The sequence below is a fragment of the Dermacentor variabilis genome, chromosome 3 (genome assembly GCF_050947875.1).
Source record: "Dermacentor variabilis isolate Ectoservices chromosome 3, ASM5094787v1, whole genome shotgun sequence".
NCBI lineage: Eukaryota > Metazoa > Arthropoda > Arachnida > Ixodida > Ixodidae > Dermacentor > Dermacentor variabilis.
In genome coordinates this window covers 203,202,279-203,216,155 of record NC_134570.1, presented here as the reverse complement: position 1 = coordinate 203,216,155, position 13,877 = coordinate 203,202,279, and the positions used below count along the sequence as shown (strand labels likewise).

General features: G+C 49.9%; 1 protein-coding gene across 1 annotated transcript in view; it reads left to right on the top strand.

Moving 5' to 3' along the window:
- LOC142576598 (fatty acid synthase-like) overlaps positions 1 to 13,877 on the top strand; it is a 417,693-nt gene that overhangs the window by 14,426 nt on the left and 389,390 nt on the right. The gene's annotated exons all lie outside the window — the stretch shown is intronic.

Sequence of the window (13,877 nt, the reverse complement as noted above, 5' to 3'; positions counted from 1 at the left end):
CGGGGAGCCGACCACATCCGGTTCGCCACCCTTCGTAACCTCAGTGACGCGGATATTAACCACCTCACCCATATCTTCAATGATTGCTGGCGCAAGGGCATGCTTCCCCAAGCATGGCGACACGCCGACATCACACTGATCCCGAAACCGGGCAAGCCTGTTAAGGTTGAAAACTTACGACCCATCTCCCTAACATCCTGCATTGGTAAGCTCATGGAGCATGTACTATTGCGGCGTCTGCAGCCCTTCCTCGAAGAAAAATCATTATTTTCTAACTCTCAATTCGGTTATCGGGCTCATCTATCTGCCAAACATGTGCTTTTACATTTGCGGGAGGAAGTCATAGGACCTCCGTCGTCCGCCCAAACGAGAGCACTCATCGCCTTAGACCTAGAAGGGGCATTCGATAATGTTGAACATGACCTCATCCTTCGCAATGTTGCACATTCACACTGTGGAATTCGTATGTACAACTATATCCGCGCATTTCTTCGAGATCGCACAGCCACCGTAAGAATGGGACCGCATTGATCCGGTACGATTCCCCTTGTAGGACGTGGGACACCCCAGGGCTCAGTTCTTTCCCCTACTTTATTCAATATCGCGCTCGCAGGGCTCCCCCGACTACTCGACCAGATCCCTGATGTCGCCCACGCTATTTATGCGGACGACATTACTATCTGGTCGACACGGGGTTCCGACGGAGCCATCCAGGACCGACTGCAGCAAGCAGTCGATACAGTTTCCGAGTATGCGAGAAAATGCGGCTTAAGATGTGCTCAGGAAAAATCGGAGCTCATAATCATTCGCCCCCGGAGCCGTTCCTTTACTCCACCAATCACTGTGCACGTGGATGGCGCACCGATACCACAGGTTAATCGTGCTCGTATCCTCGGCCTACACGTCCAAGCGGATGGCAGGTCAAACTACACTGTTTCCCTCCTATCCAGACCAGATTGAGCAAATTCTGGCCATGATCCGGAGGGTCTCCAACAGGCGCTCGGGCCTTCGAGAAGAGGACCTGCTGCGCTTGGTGGAGGCATGCGTGATCAGCTGCCTTACATACCATCTCCCATTTCAGCGGTTGACCCAAGCGCAACAACTTCGCATAGACGCAATGCTTCGCAAAGCGACGAAGCTGGCCCATGGCCTCCCGAACTATACTTACACACACCGTCTCCTTAACTTAGGGACACATAACACACTAGTGGAGCTGCTAGAGGCACATTGGGTCAGCCATCGCCAGCGCCTCCTACTCACTCCTACTGGCCGCCATCTTCTCACACGGCTAGGATACTCTGTCCCACCCCTTGAGTCTGAAGCCCGTCCAACGATCTTGTCGTCAGCGATGCGCCAAGCATTAAGTATTCATCCATTGCCACGTAATATGCAACCCGAGCATGACAAAGGGCGGCGCAAAGCCCGTGTACGATACATTGGCCGCATGCTTGCAAACATCCCGGAAACACATACTTTATACACGGACACATCACGCACTCAAGAGGACCTCGGTAGTTTTGGATGGCACCGAATCCCTGAGAGACTCTGCTGCAATGCGCGGAACAAATGCCGCTTACGGAGAAATTCTCGGTGTTGCTCTTGCAATTCGATACGCCATCCGTGTTCCTGAGGAAGTGTATATATTGACGGACTCGCAACAGGCATGCCGGGCGTTCCTATCAGGACATGGCATCCCGAGAGCGGCGCACCAAATTCTGAAACAGATCCCGCAAAATACACCAACCACACCTCCCCGCATCCACTTACTCTGGACCCCTGGTCATACCTCGCTGCCGGGTAACGAACGCGCACATGCGGTTGCCCGAGAAATTTCCCTCCGGGCGACTCGGCGTGGTGAGGTGACTAGTTCAGAGTGGGGGGATTCCTTGCGCCGTTACAAAGACATACTCCGTCATTATACCGCCGTCCTTCTCGCGGGAGGAAGCAGTGGCATTACGCCAGTTACAAACCACAACTTTTCCAAATCTTGTCTCTCAATAAATTCTACCCATACTGTTATGCAGATCGTTGCCCTGGCTGTGGCAGCTCGCCCACAATCTTCCACGTCACGATTGAGTGCACTGAAAACTTCTTTCCTCCCTTGCCAACTCTTTTTTACCCCCTACGCAACAAAGAGCAGTGGGACGATGCCCTCCGCGAAGGACCTCCCGAGGTCCTCCGAGCTGTGATACAACGGGCTCGAAATATCGCCGGAATCATCTTAGGAACTCTGGACTGAGGGTTCTTCCCGCACTGCTCTCGCCATTCAAATATTATTAATAAAGTTGTTTTGCTCTCTCTTGCGATCTCGGCAGAACTAACTCTGTCCGGTTCACGGAGGCTATATTGTTGTGCGCGATATCGGGCGGAACGCTCCTCCGATGTCTAGCATGCAGACTTCCAGAGCGAGCGCGCGCTTTCTCTTTGGAAGAAGCGACAGGGGCTAACAGAATTGTCGCGGCAGCAGACCGCCCGTTGGCAGCCGTGCAACAACAAGCAAGAAGAAAAGACCGTCTCCGCTGAGGGCACGAGCGAGCAGGCCGCAAGCAGTATGCAGCGCAGTTCACACAACAGGCGGCGAGAAAACACAATCCTCCGGCAGCCAACAACGAGGCGAGAAGCGCGGCGAGCGACTTGCGATCCGACATGGTCGCTGTGGCGCAGAATTCGCCGAACCGCACCGCACCGCTCCGCGACCGGGTTGCGAGCCCCGCAACCAAGCATCCAGCCTCAAGGCCGAGTGAAAGACTTCGCCCGCAAGGACAGAGTGGACCCCTGCTCTGCAGCGAGGTGCAAGCCATCATCAGGGGTGGGTTGGTGCGCCTTTGCCGATCTTGCGTGCCGACACCCGCGAGGGTGCGCAACGACAGAGAGCTGTGTCGGGACGAACAGGAAGAAACGCGTTCGCCAATACCAGAGGGCAACGACCTCCGGGAACACCAAAAGGCAGCTGTCCTGCGCCATCTCGAGGCTGGTTCGGGAATCACGCCAGCATAATCGAAACAGCCAAGAGAAATCCAGGGACCCTTTCGCCACCACGGACCCGGCACGTCCGAGTAGGCAGGTGACGTCGCCGAGACGCAAAGTGACTCGGAGCGGCTAAAGGTTTATTTGAAGGAGCGGGGGATGTGGGATCGCACGCGCATCTCGATATCTCCGGAGCGGCCACGCGGCACGGGATTATCACGTGCTCGCTCGCAGAGGGTAGCGTGGAGAGGGCACCTTCGCCGCTCCCGCTGCTCTTCGCGCCCGGCCGCGACACCTGAGCCCAAGGCACCCCCTTCCCTCCTTTCCCTTTTTTGGAACAGGGGAGACTCCCTCTCCGCCGCTCGGGGAGAAGCGCTATTCCCCCGATGCATCTTTGTCTTTCTACTGAGGAGCTTGCGACTGGCCGCATCTCAATTCAGCCGCTGAGACCGCCGCACGCCGTCCCACTGCTGCGCTCGGCCGTTGTGAGCGACTGACCACCCCAGGGCCCGAGCGCGGATCCACTCTGGGTGCGCTGAACTCTTAACTGCCTCATTTGTGGTTCCCACATTGTGCGGTTTATTTCGCCCCAGACGTGCGGAACGCTCCGCCGCTGTGGTTTTGTTTTCTATTAGTGTATGCTGTTGTTGTCAATTGGTACTTGTACTCTAAGGTGAATAAACACCTTAGGTCGAGACTCACCCTGTCCCCCCTGGCCTGAACCCGCCGTGGTCGCAACTCACTGCGAACCGCGGGTTAGAGGTCACAGCTCTGACTGTTAGGGCTCCTGTGAAAGTGCTAGCGAGCGACTACCGCTCCGCCGGCGCTGCGCGATCCAGAGAAGGGTCAGGTGCGCACGCGCGAACTTGAGTAATACCCCGTTATTATATATATATATATATATATATATATATATATATATATATATATATATATATATATATATATATATATATATATATATATATATATATATATATATATATATATATATATATATATATATATTGTTACGTCCAAGCGCGTAAAAGGGACGCGGGGATCAACAAGAGAAGGGAAGAGAAAAACGAAGACTGTGCAGTGGCCATTCCTGTTGTTCGGAGCCTGCCGTTTCTGCTCTCGCAACCCCTTTTCCCCGTGCATGTAAGAAATTGGTGGACGGTGCGGGGGACACCTCGTAACCACGGAGTCTACGCTGCTACAACTTCGTCGAAGCCGTCGACTTGCCGGACTTTCGCCACCCTCACCTGACATGCCTGAATACGCCTGCCAGATTCCCGAAGGATCTGACGCGGCTTCAAGGCCAGCACCTGGTGTTCCGTGGCAATACTACCGCGTGCCACTCACTTTTGAAGGAAAAGCCGGAGAAGATGTTGACGAGTGGCTCACGAACTACCGAAGGGTGAGCCGGACTAACGGTTGGAACTCGACCGCACAGTTGTCCAATGTTGTGTTTTCCCTTACCGACGCAGCGCTCGTCTGGTATGAGAATCACGAAGACACGCTCACTTCATGGGAGCTTTCCGTCCAGGAGCTCAGACCATGTTTTGGAGACTCTAACGCAAAAAAGAGACCCGCTGAGCAGACGCTTTCACAAAGAGCTCAGATTCCCGGCGAGACCTGTACGATTTGTATCGAAGAAGTGCAGAAACTGTGTAAAATAGTCAACTCTCAAATGTCTGAAGATGACAAAGTTGGACATTTGTAAAGGAATAGTCGAATACGTCTACAATTTTTTGATCGGCAAGGAAAGCTTGGATTCCGTGTCTGACGTCATTCGCCAGTGCCGGACCTTTGGGACGCCGAAGATGCGACGGATAATACCGAAGTTTGGTCTCTTGGCTAATGTCACAACGGTGGCAAGTGTAGACCCGAGCTCGTGTGTTGACGTTTCATCTACAATACGGCAGATTGTTCGCGTAGAGTTGCTCCATCAGGAAGAGATGTAACGTTGCACACCCGGCATCACTGGTGCGTACTTACCACACGAGATCAGAAACACGGCCGTTTAGACCGCATGGCAACCCACGGTTCACTCAGCGACCGTCGAGTATAGGTCTATCGCACAAATGAGAGGGACCATAAGCTATCAAGATCATAGCTACGACCAACGCCCTCGCCGCACGCACGCCTCCCGGCAGCTGGTGCCTAGCCATGAATGTGACCCACCTGCTGGCTATGCAGTTGACAGCAACATGCGTGACTACGTGGAAGAACATCGAAATTTGAGGCCTCTGCCGGTGTGTTTCCAATGCGGTGTCGCAGGCCACATAGCGAGGTTTTGCAATCGTCGCCCAACAACGTGGAATGGTCGATCGGGGTCTTCAACAAGGGCCACACCTCCTATGAGGACAACTCAACAGCCGTACACCACCTCTTGGTCAGCTGGCGTCCCTCCCGGCAGCGATTACTGGCAGAGAAGCTTTCGGAACCGCTCGCCGGCATCTGAGAGGAGTTTGACGCCACCGCCAACTTCTCGTGTACCGCGTTTACGTCGATCTCCATCGCCAGTGCGCCGCTCCTCCTCGCCTTCACAACCGAAAAACTAGCTAGCGCGGCTGATGGGGGTGAGGTCGCTCGACACGTGCTATCGACAGAAATGCCCCCTGCAGTTGCTATGATTAAGAACAAAGTGCATGCACTTGTTGATGGTGTTCCTACAATGGCTTTAGTGGATACCCGAGCAACTGTATCCGTAATGAGTCTTGGTTTTAAATGTCGGTTAGGGCGCAAAGTTGTAGTTCCGTGGGACCAGGCTGCAACGTCTTGTGGTGTGAGCGGCGAGTCGTTGCGTCCTGTTTCTGTGTGCACTGCAGAAGTATCCTTGGCTGGTGGAGTTTTCGCCACGGAGTTTGTAGTTATTCCCCGATCGACGCACGAAGTGATTTTGGGCATCGACTTTTTGCGGCAGTGTGGTGAGACCGTTGATTGTCGCACGGGGGAAGTTTGCGTCGATGGCCATGTTTCGTCCGGGCTCTTAGAGGAGACTTGCAGTCAAGGTGAACTTTGTGTGTCTGCAGATACTGTTGTGCCTGCGTCCACCTCTGTTTGCGTGCCGGTTGTATGTCGCGGTGAAGTTCCACACAGTTTCGATGCCTCCGTAGAGCCAATGCATCTAAATTGTGTGAAGAAGAATGCTTTTGTCCCTCATTGTGTGGTATCCACCGGCAACGGGCGTGCTGGCTTGTGGACGGCCAACTGCTCGGCAGAAGCCGTCCTGCTTCCAGACGGCTTGAAAGTCGCCTACTTCACAGAATACACGTCTTCGTCCGTAGCCGTACTAACAGCTGACCCGTCTTGTGAACCTGCTGACCTTCTCCACGTCTCAGACAAAAAGCTTCTGTCGATGATAAACAAGTCGCTCAGCACAAGGGAGTGCCATACTTTGGTGGATATGCTTTCTAAGCATCTGTCAGTTTTTGACTTTGCGCAGTCGGACAAAGCGTTATCGATTCCCGAGTAACGAACGCGCCATACTATCGATACGGGATCTGCGCGCCCGATCAGGCAAAAGCCTTATCGCGCGTCGCCTAACGAGCGCAAGATAATCGGGGAACAAGTGAGTGACATAATGAAAAATTGGATAATACAAGAGTCGTCGAGTCCTTGGGCAGCTCCGGTCATACTCGTCAGAAAGAAAGACGGTAACTGGAGATTTTGCGTCGATTATCGAAGATTAAACGCCGTGACTAAGAAGGATGTCTACCCGCTGCCCCGGATTGATGATGCAATCGATTGCCTTCCTTCGGCCTCTTATTTTTCTTCAGTGGACCTGCGCTCAGGATATTGGCAAATCCCGATACACCCGGCAGACAAGGAGGAAACAGCCTTCATAACCCCGGATGGATTATTCGAATTCAGTGTGATGCCATTGGGGTTGTGCGACGCTCCAGCACCCTTTGAAAGGTTCATGGACACCATTCTGCGTGGGTTAAAATGGGACATCTGTATGTGCTATCTTGACGACGTTGTTATATTCGGGCGCACATTCACTGCGCACAATACGCGCCTGGATATTGTCCTCGACTGCATCAAAAACGCTGGCCTGGTTCTGAACTCCAAGAAATGTAACTTTGGTGACCGTTAAACCCTTGTGCTGGGTCATCTTGTTGACAAAGACGGTATCCGGCCTGATCCCCTCAAGACGGCAGCTGTTGAGGCATTCAGTGCACCGCAGTCAGTGAAGCAATTTCGTAGTTTTCTGGGTCGTTGCTCTTACTTTCGCCGATTTATTCCTGGTTTTGCTGACGTCGCGTATCCTCTGACAAATCTGCTACACAAAGGCGCACGCTTTGAGTGGACACCCGAGTGCGAGTCTGCATTTCGTCAGTTGAAGTTCCTGCTGACCTCCCGGCCTATCCTTCGCCACTTCAATCCTACTGCGCCGACAGAAATCCACACAGATGCTAGTGGCGTCGGTCTGGGTGCCGTCTTGGTCCAACGTTATGACGACCGTCAGCACGTGATTGCTTATGCAAGCCGCTCATTAAGCAAACCTGAACGAAATTACACGGTGACAGAGCAAGAATGCGTCGCTGTAATCTTTGATGTTCAGCGATTTCGCTCGTACTTGTACGGACGCCCATTCCTAGTCGTCACAGACCACCATTCCCTGTGCTGGCTCCTGAACCTTCGCGACCCTTGTGGTCGCCTTGTGCGCTGGGCTTTGAGGTTGCAGGAATATAACTTCACTGTTTCCTACAAGAGTGGCCGAAAACATGCTGAAGCAGACTGCCTTTCCCGTATGCCGCTTACGACGACGGACTGCGACGCAGACGATTTTGATGATCTCGTCGCTTCTGTGACATCCGCTTTTCCAGATATCGATGCGTTCAAAGCAGAACAAAGGACAGACACCAAATTGGAGCCACTCTTCATTTCTGTCCATTCAAGTGCAACAAGCAGCTATTGTCTACGTGACGGGCTCCTGTACTAAAGGAACTACTTAAGCAAGGGTGCACGTTTCCTTCTAGTGGTGCCGGAGCGTCTCCGGCCAGCAATCCTTCAGGATATGCACGATGACCTTACCTCCGGTCACTTAGGCACTGTGCGCACCCTTTATCGCATTCAAGAACGCTTTTACTGGCCCCGGATGCGACATTCGGTTGAGCTGTATGTCGCCAGCTGCATACGTCGGAAACGTCGGAAACGCCCAACCACTGCCCCATCTTGTCTCCTTCAACCTGTGCCGCCTCCCAGCTCACCCTTTCGGCAATTTGGAATTGATCTGTTAGGCCCTTTTCCAAAGTCATCTAAGGGGAACCGTTGGATAATTGTCTGCGCCGACTATTTCACACGCTATTGCGAGACGGCGGCTATACCATCAGCCACTGCCACCGAAGTGTCGCTCTTCTTACTTCATGCTATTGTTTTATGACATGGACCGCCTGGTGTTATCATAAGCGACCGGGGACGTCAATTCACGGCGGATATCGTGGAAGAGCTTGTCCTCCCTTTTTTACCACCACGACAATCCTACGGTGGCCGATACGCTATGCCTCGCTGAAGAGGCTCGGACACTTGCGCGTCTGCCGACTTTGGCATCACAAGAAAACTCCAAAGCCCGCTACGACGCACGACATCGACCTGTTGCATATCACCCTGGTGATCTCGTTTGGCTTTGGACTCCCACAAGGAAGCGCGGTTTTTGCCAAAAGCTTTTGGCAAACTGCGATGGACCGTATATTGTCATCGACAAAGTCAGCGAAGTGAACTATACTCTCGCGCGCCTCACGAACACTGGTAGACGTTCTGCTAGGACACAAGTCGCGCATGACGCACTGTTGAAATGATGCACGCCACGACGTGCTAGTTGACTCGCCGTGTGGGCTTTGTCTACGAGGAGAGGTATTTGTTACAAGCACGGAGAAAAGGGGTTTATTAAGGCGTGCGAGAGCCGCAACGGCAGGCTACGAACAACAGGAATGGCCGCTGCACAGTCTTGGTTTTTCTCTTCCCTTCTCTTCTTGATCTCCGCGTCCCTTTTACGCACTTGGACGTAACAATATATATATATATATATATATATATATATATATATATATATATATATATATATATATATATATATATATATATATATATATTTATGTGGTGTTAGTTTCAATAAAAATTTAGTCCTGTCTGCTCATAGTCGCTGTCCGTGTCACTTCGCGCTACAATCCAAGATCAAGCTCCATATCTTTCTGGGGGAGTGCTTGCTTTCATAAAAAGTATTAGTATAATACTGACGCCTTGCTGACCAAATCATGGCGTTTACCCTGCTGCGGAACGATCTGTACAGATCTATAAGGTGTGTACTGTTTGGGGAATGCTTATAACGTGCCCAAAGGGCATCTTTTTCTTTAATAGCCCTAAGTATCTCACACGTTAGTCATGGAAATTTGAGGTTGAGTTTTTTCACGGTGATTGCTTTCTGGGCGGTAATTTTTAAAGAACGGATTGCATCAACAAAACGCGTGTAAGCTGTGGAAGTCGTGACATTACGTAAAAATTTGGTCCTATCATAATTGGCCAGAAGATTGTCAAATTTAGCGATGTTTAGGCGATGAAGGCTAGGGCGGGATCTAAAGGGAACTTGAAACGTAACATGACAGCCTACAATATAATGATCGGCAAGTTCGCACTTGATTACCGCTGAAACAGTGCTAGCCAATGGGGCTCTTACATACACATGGCCAAGGCAATATGACACCATTTTGCTTCCAATATATTTCTCTCGCGTGTAGGCATTAATGGTTGGACTGACTCCCCATTTTGATAGAGTGTTAAGGCACTGGCAAACCACTGGCTTAGAATGCGATAGGGTGTCAATATTAATGTCCCCAATCAGACAAAGTAGACTAGTTGGGGATAAGCAGTGAAGAAGATCGTTTAGTACCCCTTTCACACGGACACGGCTAAAGTCCTTTTAACTCCCTTCAACCAAGGACGTCTTTATCTCGAGGGAGATGCGCGCCGTGTCACACGGCAGTCCTTTAGCAAAGGAGGTTTAAGGAAGTTCCTAGCGAAAGGAGATGGAAGATCTCCCTTGCAGACTGAAGGGTGTACTCTTGTTCCCAGCGTGCTTGAATTTCGAGTCAAGAAATCACCTTCATTTTTATTAATTTCACTTTTACCAGCAATTATAACTGTTTTTGTTGCATATAATATAGTATTTGAGCAGTGACAAATATATTTGAGTTGAGCAGCTACATTCGGCTCTCGAACCGGGCGTTCTCGGAATGGCTGCTGCGTTTGCCCTGACTGCGCCATTGTCATGAAAGAAACACGTTATATATTGCTAAAAAGTTTGCGCTTCGGTCCACGTCGTTCGTGAATCACTCTTCCGTGAATCACTCATTCCGCATGCGCGTGACGTGCGATCGCGTTGGCCAAAACAACGAGTGATTCACGTCTTTCCCAAGAGGAGCGCAGCCGGCCGCCTATTCCATGAACGACGAGGACCGAAGCGGCAACTTTTTAGCAATATATAACGTGTTTCTTTCATGACTGCGTACGTAGGGTGCCTCGAACGGCGGCGCTGGCATCGAGGCACCCTATGCGTACGTTATCAAGGGGCTTTATGCGTACGAGGTGAGCAGCGCCTAATATGCCCCCAGCGGCAGCTTTCAAAAGCTCGCTTATAGGCCGTGTGACACGGAGCTAACTCCTTTGAGGTGGAACTCCCTCGCGGTCCTTTAAGGGAAGGAAGTTTGAAAGAGATCCGAGTTGCCCGTGTGACACGGGTATAATTCTGTTAAAAATAAATTTGAATTTTCTGAGGGAGACCTGTAAAAAGAGATTAAGGCTGATATCGGTATCAGGCACTGAAATTTTCAGTGCAACACACTCGGCAGAGATTAATATTGTGGCAAAAGATAAAACTTTTAACCTTTCATGCAAAAACACGATGACGCGACCTCCTCTCCCTATCTGCATACGAAAGAATAGCTGGAATATTGCTTACACGAAAATACGGCAACCAAATAGGTATGGATGTTGATTTCCGTCAGGATGCTCGCATCTAATATGTGATCAGTGTTATGGAAAAGAGCAAGAACCTCGTGCGAGTGACGACGAATGCTACTAATGTTCATGCGTACAGCCGAAAACGCTCGAAAACCCTTGAAGCAATAAGCTGCAGAAGCAGCTAAATTGTTGCATTCGTGAAAGGCAGTGTTCATTGCCGAACAAGCCTATCAGGGTCGACAAAACCATTGATGCGTATTAGAGGTGCGCCTTCTGATCTCCTGACAAAATTTTTTCCATTTCTTGACCATGTGCACGCAAATTTGCACTCCATTTCTTTTCCCTCTTGTCGCGCAGTCCAAAGCAGTTGTTTGTTGAAGCCCGTTAGATTGTCGCAGAAAAACATGGGAGGCATGTCTTTGCTTTCACCGAGAGACCGTAATTTCGCACGTAATTTCGTAATTCACAAAACTAATCAGCACGAGAGGCGCCCCTTCACGCTTCGCTGGCATTCAATGGATGGCTTCCACATCAGAATCATCAAAGGCACTTCCACCTTTTGCGCCAAGTCACCGATTAGCGAAAAACGTTCCTCCCTCGGTTTCTGCGGTAAACCGTGAATTTGGCAGCCTGCTGGACTGCTTAAGCTCGTTCGCTTCCTTTCACAGTTGTACAATTTCTTCTGACTATTTAGAGACAGCAGAGCGCAGTGTTGCTAATCCTGTCTCCAGTTTTTCAATGGTGACCTGGCGCTTTGCGTCCGAAGCACGCACTTCTTCATACCTTTCCGACAGGAAACAAACGGAAGATTCGACGTTCTGGACCGATTTGTGAAGCGCATCCACCGTAGTTCTCAGAGAAAGAAGTGGTTTTTGAAGGGATAAGGAAAGGTTGACGCTGTTTTCTGCAGCCCTTGCGGGAGCACGGCTTAGCGTCAACAGGGGTGGGGGGGATAGTGGGAGCAAAGGAGATATGAGAGTAGAGGGTAAAAGTGTCGCCATGGCAGCGGCTGAGCAGTCCGGCAGGAAGGGCCCAGTGGGTCCGGTCGGACAGGTGATCTGGTGAAAGGCCAGGGGGCGGTGATCCAGCAGGAGCCAGCAGGAGCCAGCAGGAGCCAGCAAGAAGCTCGTTTACCTTTAGGGCAAGGGAGTTGATGACGTCTTTCAACGGAAGTAAGGCTTCTATCGTTGCTGCTAACTAAGATACTGATGCCGAAACAGGCACTGATTCGTCTTCTGTCGATGCCTGGTTGTCCGCTAGACAAGCTCGGCATCGCCAACTGTGTCGCTTATCAACTCCTTTACTCGACATGGTGCTCTCAGCGACGCCAGCACATTTTTTCCCAAAGTGAAAACCATGTTGGCATTCATCGCAGGTTAGAAATTTGCCCTCAATCGGCAACACTTTCTTAGATTTACCACAATTCGGTTCCATTGTCATCACACAAATCAAAAAGGCAGCAGTCGGCGGCAAGCATGAAGTATTGAGAAAAAGAAAAACGGAATACTACACTTCACCTGCAGCAAAGACAAGCGTAAGCGTGTGCCGAGCGCTTGCCGCCGACTGCCTGATAGTCGGGACACCATATATATATATATATATATATATATATATATATATATATATATATATATATATATATATATATATATATATATATATATATATATTAACTTGAGCCTTTGAATCTGCGTAGCCCGCGTGTTATCCGCTAAAGCTACTGCTAGTAGCCAATGTTTACTACCGAGTGCCTGACAGTTCTCCTTGGTTTGTGTAGGAACGAACAATGTTTTAGCCGATGCTCAAAATATGCAGGTTAACTGCTCCGTTGTGCTTGCAGAATACTGTTAAGATGGTCAGCCGTACGAGGCTGTGATGCTCTACGCACCTACGAATGTACGTTGTATGAAGTCTACTTTCTCTTCGTTTTTTTTTTTTCATGCGCAATTGCTATATTGACCTGCCACATGAAGGATTTTTTTTTTATCTGAGTGCAGCAGCGCAGATCTGACGGAAAGTGGTCACGTTGCTCATTGCTTCTTTGCGAGTTTAGATGTGCTGTTACAAAGCAAGCGTCACGCAGAAAAATCCATTTACGAACTTGCCGGATTCAATTATGCTTTATGACAGATGACCTAGACATTTTGACGTTCTTGAAGTCGTACTCTAACCGTTCCACGTCCGAGAACTGCACAATTTATCGTGACAAGATAATAAGTCCTGACACTAATTTTTCCTTTTTTATAGCTACATGAACACGGTGAGGCGATGTGGTTCAGCGTGACGTTTAAACAAATAAATTATAGAAGGAAAAAGTTGTCACGCATCTGGGAACAGCTGCACAAAGCCACTTTGTGGCGGACTGGAATTTTTACAACATACTTCAGTTTGAAGTATGTGGAAGGTAAACCCCACAGTTTGATTTAGAATGCTTTTACCGCTTAGGCACTCAGAAAAAATATCTTTACTAAGGCTACGCAAAGTGAGGTGCAACACGACTGGCCTTGCTACTTGGTTTTCGCGAAAGTATGCAAGGGACAAATTCAACTGTGTAATGTATTCTTTAAAGGTTTTGGTGTAGCAAAACATTGAAAAATTAAGCAACGATGAGCTTTAGCAACTTCATTCCCCTAAGTTTAGCAGTACCTTACGACATCTCTTCTATTTGTCTGCCAATACGCTCGATGCAACTGAATCAGGTAAACACTTTTTGTGGAGTGCGGTGGGAAGAGCTGCGTATTCTGCACTCGGAAACTTGGCAGTGGATCCCTTAGACTCTGTCTGCACTTTTTAGAAACATGTTTTGATGCTCACTTTGACACCCATGAACTCTGAGTGCCCAACGTAAGCACAGGCACAAAAACAGCGGCTATATCTATTGCATGGACTCAGGTTCAGTCCCTTAGAAGGCACAGCCACTACTGCTCACAGAGCTCGTCTCTGGAATGCATTCTCCAAAA